At 41.6% G+C, this 12,290-nt stretch overlaps 1 protein-coding gene across 1 annotated transcript in view; it reads right to left on the bottom strand.

The window, feature by feature from the left end:
• The window catches only part of LOC126484896 (dynein axonemal heavy chain 10), a 1,141,797-nt gene that overhangs the window by 570,495 nt on the left and 559,012 nt on the right, over positions 1–12,290 (bottom strand). The window lies entirely within an intron of this gene.

Below are 12,290 nucleotides of genomic sequence, written 5' to 3'. Positions count from 1 at the left end.
GTCTTCAGGCTGCTGCCTCGGAGTGTAGCGGCAGTGGGGAGTCTGGTGCGTTGCAAGGTACACCCCAGGTGTTACATGCTTCACCCACTGTCCCTGCTGTCGAGACATCTTCGCGGGTACTGGGCGCGGTTGGGCCACCCTCTCCTCAAGGGGAGTGGTGGGTTCAGCAGCATTTACGGCGCACGAGGCAGAGGGTAAATGTGGAGGCTGGCCGTGTGGCATCGCCCGCTCTGCCTGTGAGTGGACATGTGGCTGCTCCTTCAGCAAGGTCCGAGCAGGCACACGGGGGGAGGGGTTTATTAGTTATTGGCAGCTCCAACGTTAGGCGGGTGATGGAGCCCCTTAGGGAAATAGTGGAAAGGTCGGGGAAGAAGGCCAGTGTTCACTCGGTTTGCTTGTCGGGGGGTCTCATCCGAGATGTGGAGGAGGCACTACTGGCGGCAATAGAGAGCACTGGGTGCACCCGACTGCAAATTGTTGCTCATGTCGGCACCAATGACTTCTGCCGTCTGGGTTCAGAGGTCATCCTCAGTTCATACAGGCGGTTGGCGGAATTGGTGAAGGCGGAAAGCCTCGCTCGCAGGGTGGAATCAGAGCTAACTATTTGTAGTATCGTTCCCAGAACCGATCGCGGTCCTCTGGTTTGGAACCGAGTGGAAGGCTTAAACCAGAGGCTCAGATGATTCTGCAGAGATCTGGGGTGCAAATTTCTTGACCTCCGCTATTGGGTGGAGAAATGTAGGGTCTCCCTGAATAGGTCAGGTGTGCACTACACGCCGGAAGCGGCTACAAGGGTAGCGGAGTACGTGTGGAGCGCACATGGGGGTTTTTTAGGTTAGAGAATTCCCTCCCTAGGCCCGACAAGACGCCTCCTGAGACGTGGCAACGTAGGAGTAAGCAAAATGCAACAGGGAATAACAATATTAATGTGCTAATAGTAAACTGCAGGAGCGTCTATAGAAAGATCCCAGAACTGCTCTCACTAATAAACGGTCACAACGCCCATAGAGTACTAGGGACAGAAAGTTGGCTGAAACCAGGCGTAAACAGTAATGAAATCCTAAACTCAGATTGGAATGTATACTGCAGAGACAGGCTGGACAGTGGAGGGGGAGGCGTGTTTATAGCGATAAGAAGTGCAATAGTATCGAAGGAAATTGATGGAGATCCGAAATGATTTGGGTGAAGGTCACGGTTAAAGCAGGCTCAGACATGGTAATTGGATGTCTCTATAGGCCCCCTGGCTCAGCAGCTGTTGTGGCTGAGCACCTGAAGGATAATTTGGAAAATATTTCGAGTAGATTTCCTCACCATGTTATAGTTCTGGGAGACTCAAACGTTCATAACAGGTGGCAGGGACAAAGAATCCAGTGAAATTTTTTTAAGTGCTTTATCTGAAAACTACCTTGAGCAGTTAAACAGAGAACCGACTCGTGGCAATAACATATTACACCTTCTGGTGACAAACAGACCAAACTATTTGAAACAGTTAACGCAGAACAGGGAATCAGCGATCATAAAGCGGTTACAGCATCGATGATTTCAGCCGTAAATAGAAATATTAAAAAAGGTAGAAAGATTTTTCTGTTTAGCAAAAGTGACAAAAAGCAGATTACAGAGTACCTGACGGCTCAACACAAAAGTTTTGTCTCAAGTACAGATAGTGTTGAGGATGAGTGGACAAAGTTCCAAACCATCGTACAATATGCGTTAGATGAGTATGTGCCAACCAAGATCGTAAGAGATGGAAAAGAGCCACCCTGGTACAACAACCAAGTTAGAAAACTGCTGCGGAAGCAAAGGGAACTTCACAGCAAACATAAACATAGCCAAAGCTTGCAGACAAACAAAAATTACGCGAAGCGAAATGTAGTGTGAGGAGGGCTATGCGAGAGGCTTTCAATGAATTCAAAAGTAAAGTTCTATGTACTGACTTGGCAGAAAATCCTAAGAAATTCTGGTCTTATGTCAAAGTGGTAGGTGGATTAAAACAAAATGTCCAGACACTCTGTGACCAAAATGGTACTGAAACAGAGGATGACAGACTAAAGGCCGAAATACTAAATGTCTTTTTCCAAAGCTGTTTCACAGAGGAAGACTGCACTGTAGTTCCTTCTCTAGATTGTCACACAGATGACAAAATGGTAGATATCGAAATAGACGACAAAGGGATAGAGAAACAATTAAAATCCCTCAAAAGAGGAAAGGCCGCAGGACCTGATGGGATACCAGTTCGATTTTACACAGAGTACGCGAAGGAAATTGCCCCCCTTCTTGCAGCGGTGTACCGTAGGTCTCTATAAGAGCATAGCGTTCCAAAGGATTGGAAAAGGGCACAGGTCACCCCCGTTTTCAAGAAGGGACGTCGAACAGATGTGCAGAACTATAGACCTATATCTCCAACGTTGATCAGTTGTAGAATTTTGGAATACATATTATGTTCAAGTATAATGACTTTCCTGGAGACTAGAAATCTACTCTGTAGGAATCAGCATGGGTTTCAAAAAAGACGGTCTTGTGAAACCCAGCTCGCGCTATTCGTCCATGAGACTCAGAGGGCCATAGACACGGGTTCACAGGTAGATGCCGTGTTTCTTGACTTCCGCAAGGCGTTCGATACAGTTCCCCACAGTCGTTTAATGAACAAAATGAGAGCATACGGACTATCAGACCAATTGTGTGATTGGATTGAGGAGTTCCTAGATAACAGAACGCAGCATGTCATTCTCAATGGAGAGAAGTCTTCCGAAGTAAGAGTGATTTTAGGTGTGCTGCAGGGGAGTGTCATGGGACCGTTGCTGTTCACAATATACATAAATGACCTGGTGGATGACATCGGAAGTTCACTGAGGCTTTTTGCAGAGATGATGCTGTGGTGTATCGAGAGGTTGTAACAATGGAAAATTGTACTGAAATGCAGGAGGATCTGCAGCGAATTGACGCATGGTGCAGGGAATGGCAATTGAATCTCAATGTAGACACGTGTAATGTGCTGCAAATACATAGAAAGATAGATCCCTTATCATTTAGCTACAAAATAGCAGGTCAGCAACTGGAAGCAGTTAATTCCATAAATTATCTGGGAGTACACATTAGGAGTGATTTAAAATGGAATGATCATATAAAGTTGATCGTCGTTAAAGCAGATGCCAGACTGAGATTCATTGGAAGAATCCTAAGGAAATGCAATCTGAAAACAAAGGAAGTAGGTTACAGTACGCTTGTTCGCCCACTGCGTGAATACTGCTCAGCAGTGTGGGATCCGTACCAGATAGGGTTGATAGAAGAGATAGAGAAGATCCAACGGAGAGCAGCGTGCTTCGTTACAGGATCATTTAGTAATCGTGAATTCTCCAACTTCCTACCTACACGTGGTGCCCCTGTTAAGCCGAGCAACTCAGCGGAAGGTTGGGTAACCAACCCCAGCGGGAAACTGAGTCGGTGAGCAGATAGGAGTTGGAGGACAGTGGAAGGCAACGGGAAACCACCACTGAACTATCCCAAGAAAACCCCATGGCTTCGCTCAGCTCAAAATGTTCCGGAGTTTCAAGTTCCCTGATCGGATCTCCGGGGGGAACCAGGTTAAGAGGAGCTTCACGAAGAGTAAGAAGGTGCAAAGAGAAGCACTGCATAGGAACATGGAATGTAAGATCCATGTATCAAGGAAAACTAGACATAGTGAAAAGAGAAATGGAGAAAATTAACATCGACATATTGGGAATAAGTGAAATGAGGTGGACTGGCATGGGAGAATTTGCTTCGGATGGCCATATGGTGTATTATTCTGGGCACGATAACAACAGAAGTAATGGAGTAGCCTTCATAGTTAGTGATAAAGTGAGAAAAGCTGTGATGGGATGCAAATATAAAAATGATAGAATGATGTCCATCAGACTTCAAGGTCAGCCCCTCAACATCACAGTAATTCAAGTTTATGCACCAACAACCGATGCTGAAAAGGAAATTACTACTGTCAACACCAAAAAAGGATATCGTCTTCATAGTTGGAGATTGGAATGCAAAAGTGGGAAATGAAGCTGTAGAAGGTATAACAGGGAAATATGGTCTTGGTACAACAAATGAAGCTGGACAGAGACTCCTAGAATTCTGCCAAGAAAATTCATTATTAATTACTAATACACTGTTTCAACTACCAAAACGACGCCTATATACCTGGACTTCGCCAGATGGCCAACACTGGAACCAAATTGATTACATACTTTGTAATCAGAGGGGGAAGAGCGCGGTTCAGTCAGCTACAACAAGACCTGGGGCTGACTGCGGATCAGATCATGAGCTCCTGATTGCAAAATTTCGGCTGAAACTTCAGAATGTACCAAAAAGTATCCCAACTTGCAGATACGACCTTAACTCTATACCCTCCGACTATGCTGCAGAGGTACAAAACAGATTTAATGTATTACAGCTGGAGGACAAAAGCTCGCAAGAGATGTGGACAGAAGTAGCTAATACTGTCAAGGAGGCCGCAGAGAAACACATTCCCAAGAAAAGGAACAGTAAGAAGGCTAGATGGCTAGCAGTTGAGGCACTGCAAGTTGCAGAAGAACGAAGGAAAGCAAAAATCAAGGGAGATAGATCAGCTATGTTTGAATTAAATAAAGATTTTCAGAAATTAGCTAGAAGAGATAAAAATATATTCTTTAATGAACAGTGCAAGGAAGTTGAAGATAGTAATGTAATGGGGAAGACAAGAGATCTTTATAAGAAAATTAGAGAAATTAAAGGAAAATTCCAGGCAAAAATTGGAATGACAAAAGATAGAAACGGGAAAGATCTGAGTGAAGCAGAGGATGTTAAGGAAAGATGGGCAGAATATGTAGAAGACCTATACAAGAGAGAACTGCTTCATGACAGGGCTCCTACTGCTGATGTTAATGTTAATTTAGAATTAGAGCCAGATATTTTGGAGAGCGAAATCCAGTGGGCCCTTGAAAATATGGCTGATAACAAAACTAGTGGACATGATGAAATACCAGCAGAATTGTTTAAAGTCACTGGAAAGGATGCAGTGAAAGTGCTGCACTCAATTTGTCAAAAAATATGGATCATGCAGCAGTGGCCAGAAGCCTGGAAAAGATCAGTATTCATCCCCATTCCAAAGAAGAAAAGTTCTAAAGAATGCTCAGATTACCCAACAATCGCACTTATTTCACATGCTAGCAAAGTTATGTTGAAAATCTTAGAAAATAGACTTCGCCAATATCTAGATCGAGAGCTGCCAGAAGAACAAGCTGGATTTAGGAAAGGAAGATAACTAGAGATCAAATTGCTAACATTCGGTGGATTATGGAAAAAGCAAGAGAATTCCAGAAAGATGTGTACCTCTGCTTTATTGACTACACCAAAGCCTTTGACTGCGTCGATCACAACAAATTATGGAACGTACTGAAAAACATGGTTGTACCAGATCACCTCATTCATCTGATACAGAGTTTATACCTTGACCAAGAAGCCACGGTGAGAACTATGTATGGAACAACAAAAAGGATAAAGATTCAGAAAGGGGTCCGGCAAGGCTGCATATTGTCACCGTACTTATTCAATCTGTATGCAGAACATGTCATGAGGAATGCGAGGCTAGATGAAGGAGAAACAGGAATTAAAATAGCTGGAATAAATGTAAACAACCTCAGGTACGTGGATGATACGATCCTATTGGCAGAAAGTGAAGAAGATTTGAGAACACTCTTACTGAAGGTGAAAGACGAAAGTGGCGTGATTTGGTTCATGGGGTCACGAAGAGTCGGAACCGACTAAACGAATAGAGAGAGAGAGAGAGAGAAAGCGTTACGGAGATGATAGATAAACTCCAGTGGAAGACTCTGCAGGAGAGACGCTCAGTAGCTCGGTACGGGCTTTTGTTAAAGTTTCGAGAACATACCTTCACCGAAGAGTCAAGCAGTATATTGCTCCCTCCTACGTATATCTCACGAAGAGATCATGAGGATAAAATCAGAGAGATTAGCGCCCACACAGAAGCATACCGACAATCCTTCTTTCCACGAACAATACGAGACTGGAATAGAAGGGAGAACCGATAGAGGTACTCAGGGTACCCTCTGCCACACACTATCAGGTGGCTTGCGGAGTATGGATGTAGATGTAGATGTAAGTTACCATACACAGCATTATTATCATAGCCAAGATAGACATGAAGCCAACACCCACCATAGTTATTCAGGTTTATGTACCAACTAGCTCCAAACATGTTGAACAGATTGAAAAAAAATGTGATGGTATGAAAGAAACTATTCAGTCAAGGAAGGCAAAAATTTAATTGTGATGGGGGACTGAAATTCAATAGTTTGGAAACAAAGAGAAAAAGAAATTGTAGATGAATATGGGCTGGGGGAAAAGAATGAAACAGGAAGCTATTTGGTAGAATACACAGGGAATATTTTTAATTATTGCCAATACCTGGATTAAGAGTCATGAAAGAAGGTTGTATATGTGGAAGAGACCTGAAGACATCAGAAAATTTTGCTCTGATTATACAGGGTGATCAAGCAATCACCCTGATATTACAAACTGCCAGTCATGATGGAGAGGGGTAAATGTATCAGTCTGATGTTAGGGACCCTGGTCCAGAAATGACCGAGTCATTAGTTATAAGTGAAAATCTTTCTGGTAGCTCTGACAGTGGGATACTTATACCAGTGCTGTTGTTGCTATATGTTAGGCAACTTTCATAGGTGGTAATATAGGTCAAAACACGGAAAAAATGACTGGTAAACATGGACTCTAAAAAGCATACCTTAAATGCTATTCGCACTTGTTCAGAAGAAGAGATTTATTTCACAGTAGCAAAAATGAACAAGTGCTCATAGCTTTTAAGATATGCATTTTAGAGCCAAAGTTTAGTAGACATTTGTTTCTTGTTTTGGTCCATACTACAACCCCTGAAAATTGTCTACTCTACTTCTTAGCAGCAACAGTACATACGTATGTGTTCTTGACAGAGGTATCAGAAAGATTTTTGCTTATAACTTTCAACATGGCCATTTCTGTACCAGGGCTCCTAACCCTGAACTGATACATTTACCCTTCTCCATCAAGGGATGACCCCGTATAATAGTGAGAGAGAGATTTAGTACCAGATTTTAAACTGTAAGACATTTCCAGGGTTAGATGTGAACTCTGACTGCAGTTTATTGATATGAACTGTAGATTAAAACTGTAGAAACTGTTCAAAGATAGGAAGTTAAGAATATGTGGGCTGGATAAGTTGAAAGAATCAGAGGTTGTTGAGAGTTCCAGAGCGAACTTTAAGCAATGATTAATGATGACAGGAGAAAGGAATACAATATAAGATGACTGAGTAGATTTGAGAAATGAAATAGTGAAAGCAGCAGATGATCAATTATGTAAAAAGACAAGACCTAGTAGAAATCATTGGATATCACAAGAGATAATTAATTTAACTGATAAGCAGGGCAAAATGAAAACATGAGACTGACAGGAAGTGCAAAATGGCCAAGCAGGAATGCCTAGAGAGATAATGTAAGGATACAGAAGCATATACAACTAGAGGAAAGATAGGTACTGCCTACACAAAAATTCCTCCCCCCCACCCCCATTAACCATGGACCTTGCCGTTGGTGGGGAGGCTTGCGTGCCTCAGCGATACAGATGGCCATACCGTAGGTGCAACCACAATGGAGGGGTATCTGTTGAGAGGCCAGACAAACGTGTGGTTCCTGAAGAGGGGCAGCAGTCTTTTCGGTAGTTGCAGGGGCAACAGTCTGGATGATTGACTGATCTGGCCTTGTAACACTAACCAAAGCAGTCTTGGTGTGATGGTACTGCAAATGGCTGAAAGCAAGGGGAAACTACGGCTGTAATTTTTCCTGAGGGCATGCAGCTTTACTGTATGATTAAATAATGATGGTATCCTCTTGGGTAAAATATTCCAGAGGTAAAATAGTCCCTCATTTGGATCTCCGGGTGGGGACTGCTCAAGAGGACGTCATTATCAGGAAAAAGAAAACTGGCGTTCTACAAATTGGAGTGTGGAATGTCAGATGCCTTAATCGGGCGGGTAGGTTAGAAAATTTAAAAAGGGAAATGGATAGATTAAAGTTAGATATAGTGGGAATTAGTGAAGTTCGGTGGCAGGAGGAGCGAGACTTTTGGTCAGGTGACTACAGGGTTATAAATACAAAATCAAATAGGGGTAATGCAGGAGTAGCTTTAATAATGAATAAAAAAATTGGAGTGCGGGTAAGCTACTACAAACAGCATAGTGAACCCTTTATTGTGGCCAAGATAGACACGAAGCCCACACCTACTACAGTAGTACAAGTTTACATGTCAACTAGCTCTGCAGATGATGAAGAAATTGATGAAATGTATGATGAGATAGCAGTCTTAAAGGTTGCACAGGATAGAGTAGTATGGAGAGATGCATCAAACCAGTCTCACGACTGAAGACCACAACAACAACATGATGAGATAAAAGAAATTATTCAGGTAGTAAAGGGAGACGAAAATTTAATAGTCATGGGTGACTAGAATTCGAGAGTAAGAAAAGGAAGAGAAGGAAACATAATAGGTGAACATGGATTGGGGCTAAGAAATGAAAGAGGAAGCCGCCTGGTAGTTTTGCACAGAGCATAACTTAATTATAGCTAACACTTGGTTCAAGAATCATGAAAGAAGGTTGCATACATGGAAGAATCCTGGAGATACTAGAAGGTATCAGATAGATTATATAATGGTAAGACAGAGATTTAGGAACCAGGTTTTAAATTGTAAGACATTTCCAGGGGCAGATGTGGACTCTGACCACAATCTGTTGGTTATGAACTGTAGATTAAAATTGAAGAAACTGCAAAAAGGTGGGAATTTAAGGAGATGGGGCCTGGATAAACTGAAAGAACCAGAGGTTGTACAAAGTTTCAGGGAGAGCATAAGGGAACAATTGACAAGAATGGGGGAAACACATACAGTAGAAGAAGAATGGGTAGCTCTGAGGGATGAAGTAGTGAAGGCAGCAGAGGATCAAGTAGGTAAAAAGACGAGGGCTAGTAGCAATCCTTGGGTAACAGAAGAAATATTGAATTTCATTGATGAAAGGAGAAAATATAAAAATGCAGTAAATGAAGCAGGCAAAAAGGAATACAAAAATGAGATAGACAGGAAGTGCAAAATGGCTAAGCAGGGATGGCTACAGGACAAATGTAAGGATGTAGAGGCTTATCTCACTAAAGATAGATACTGCCTACAGGAAAATTAAAGAGACCTTTGGAGAAAAGAGAACCACTTGTATGAATATCAAGAGCTCAGATGTAAACCCAGTTCTAAGCAAAGAAGGGAAAGCAGAAAGGTGGAAGGAGTATATAGAGGGTCTATACAATGGCGATGTACTTGAGGACAATATTATGGAAACGGAAGAGGATGTAGATGAAGATGAAATGGGATATATGATACCGCGTGAAGAGTTTGACAGAACACTGAAAGACCAGAGTCGAAACAAGGCCCCGGGAGTAGACAATATTCCATTAGAACTACTGATGGCCTTGGGACAGCCAGTCCTGACAAAACTCTACCACCTGGTGAGCAAGATGTATGAGACAGGTGAAGTGCCCTCAGACTTCAGGAAGAATGTAATAATTCCAATCCCAAAGAGAGCAGGTGTTGACGGATGTGAAAATTACCGAACTATCAGTTTAATATGTCACAGCTGCAAAATACTAACACGAATTCTTTACAGAGGAATGGAAAAACAGGTAGAAGCCGACCTCGGGGAAGATCAGTTTGGATTGCGTACAAATATTGGAACACGTGAGGCAATACTGACCTTATGACTTATCTTAGGAGAAAGATTAAGGAAAAGCAAAGCTACGTTTCTAACATTTGTAGACTTAGAGAAAGCTTTTGACAATGTTGACTGGAATACTCTCTTTCAAATTCTAAAGGTGGCAGGGGTAAAATACAGGGAGTGAAATGCTATTTACAATTTGTACAGAAACCAGATGGCAGTTATAAGAGTCGAGGGGCATGAAAGGGAAGCAGTGGTTGGGAAGGGAGTGAGACAGGGCTGTAGCCTCTCCCTGATGTTATTCAATCTGTATATTGAGCAAACAGTAAAGGAAACAAAAGAAAAATTCGGAGTAGGTATTAAAATCCATGGAGAAGAAATAAAAACTTTGAGGTTCGCTGATGACATTGTAATTCTGTCAGAGACAGTAAAGGACTTGGAAGAGCAGTTGAACGGAATGGATAGTGTCTTGAAAGGAGGATATAAGATGAACATCAAAAAAAGCAAAACGAGGATAATGGAATGTAGTCAAATTAAATTGGGTGATGCTGAGGGAATTAGATTAGGAAATGAGACGCTTAAAGTAATAAATGAGTTTTGCTATTTGGGGAGCAAAATAACTAATGATGGTCAAAGTAGAGAGGATATGAAATGTAGACTGGCAATGGCAAGGAAAGCGTTTCCGAAGAAGAGGAATTTGTTAACATCAAGTATAGATTTAAGTGTCAGGAATTCGTTTCTGAAAGCATTTGTATGGAGTGTAGCCATGTATGGAAGTGAAACATGGACAATAAATAGTTTGGACAAGAAGCGAATATAAGCTTTTGAAATGTGGTGCTACAGAAGAATGCTGAAGATTAGATGGGTAGATCACATAACTAATGATGAAGTTTTGAATAGAACTGGGGAGAAGAGGAGTTTGTGGCACAACTTGACAAAAAGAAGGGACCGGTTAGTAGGACATGTTCTGAGGCATCAAGGGATCACAAATTTAGCATTGGAGGGCAGCGTGGAGAGTAAAAATCATAGAGGGAGACCAAGAGACGAATACACTAAGCAGATTCAGAAGAATGTAGGTTGCAGTAAGTACTGGGAGATGAAGCAGCTTGCACAAGATAGGGTAGCATGGAAAGCTGCATCAAACCAGTCTCAGGACTGAAGACCACAACGACAACAACAACAAAAATTATAGAGGTCTTTGGAGAAAAGAGAAGCAGCTATACAGATATCAAAAGCTCAGATAGAAAACCAGTACTAAGCAAAGAACAGAAAGTTGGAAGGCAGAACATATACAAGGGTTATACAAGGGAAATGTACTTACGGGCAATATCATAAAAAGGAAAGAGAATGTAATTAATATGAGGTGGCAGATATGCTACTGCAAGAAGAATTCAAAAAAACACTGAAAGACCTATGTCAAAACAAAGCCCCTTGAGTAGACAACATTCCTTTAGAACTATTGATATCCTTTGGACAAAGCTATTCCACATGGCACGCAAGATGTTTGAGACAGGCAAAATAACCTCAGACTTCAAGCAGAATGTAATATTTCCAATTCCAAAGAAATCAGGTGCTGACAGGTCAGAATATTACCAAACTGTTAGTTTAATAAGTCACAGTTGCAAAATACTAACGTAAATTATTCACAGAAGAATGAAAAAGCTGGCAGAAGCTGACGTCGAGTAAGATCAGTTTGGATTCTGGAGAAATTAGGAACACATGAGGCAGTAGTGACCCTATGACTTCTCTTAGAAGACAGGTTAAGGAATGGCAAACTTTTGTTTATAGCATTTGCAGACTTAGGGAAAGATTTTGACAATGTTAACTGGAAGGTTAATTACAGGGATCAAAAGGCTATCTATAGCTTGTAGACAAACCAGATGGCAGTTAAAAGAATAGAGGGGCATAAAAGGGAGGCAGTGGTTGAGGAGGAAGTGAGACAGGATTGTAGCCAATTCCTAATGGTGTTCAGTATGTACACTGAGGAAGCAATAAAGAAAACCAAAGAAATATTTGGAGAAGAAGTTAATATTCAGAGAACGGGAAAAAAAAGGTTTGCTGATGACACAGTGATTCAGTCAGAGGCAGCAAAGGACTTGGAAGAGTAATTGAATGGAATGGACAGTGTCTTGAAAGAAGGATATAAGATGAGCATCAACAAAAGCAAAAGCAGTATAAAGGAATGCAGTCAAATTAAATCAGGCAACACTAAGGGAATTAGAATAGGAAATTAGATACTAAAAGTAATACACGAGTTTTGCTATTTGGGCAGTAGAATAACTGATGATGGCTGAAGTAGAGAGGACATAAAATACAGACTGGCCATGGCAAGAAAAGTGTTTCTGAGGAAGAGAAAGTAGTTAACACTGTATGCAGATTTAAGTGTTAAGAAGTCTTTTCTGAAAGTATCTATCTGGGGTGTAGTCATGTCTGAAAGTGAAACACGGATGATAAACTCAGACAGGGAAAGAATAGAAGCCTTTAAATATGTGGTTTGCAGGAAAAAGCT

Source organism: Schistocerca serialis, chromosome 6 (genome assembly GCF_023864345.2).
Source record: "Schistocerca serialis cubense isolate TAMUIC-IGC-003099 chromosome 6, iqSchSeri2.2, whole genome shotgun sequence".
Taxonomy (NCBI): Eukaryota; Metazoa; Arthropoda; class Insecta; order Orthoptera; family Acrididae; genus Schistocerca; species Schistocerca serialis.
Note: the sequence above shows the minus strand (reverse complement) of the source record. Positions and strands in the feature narration are given on the sequence as shown.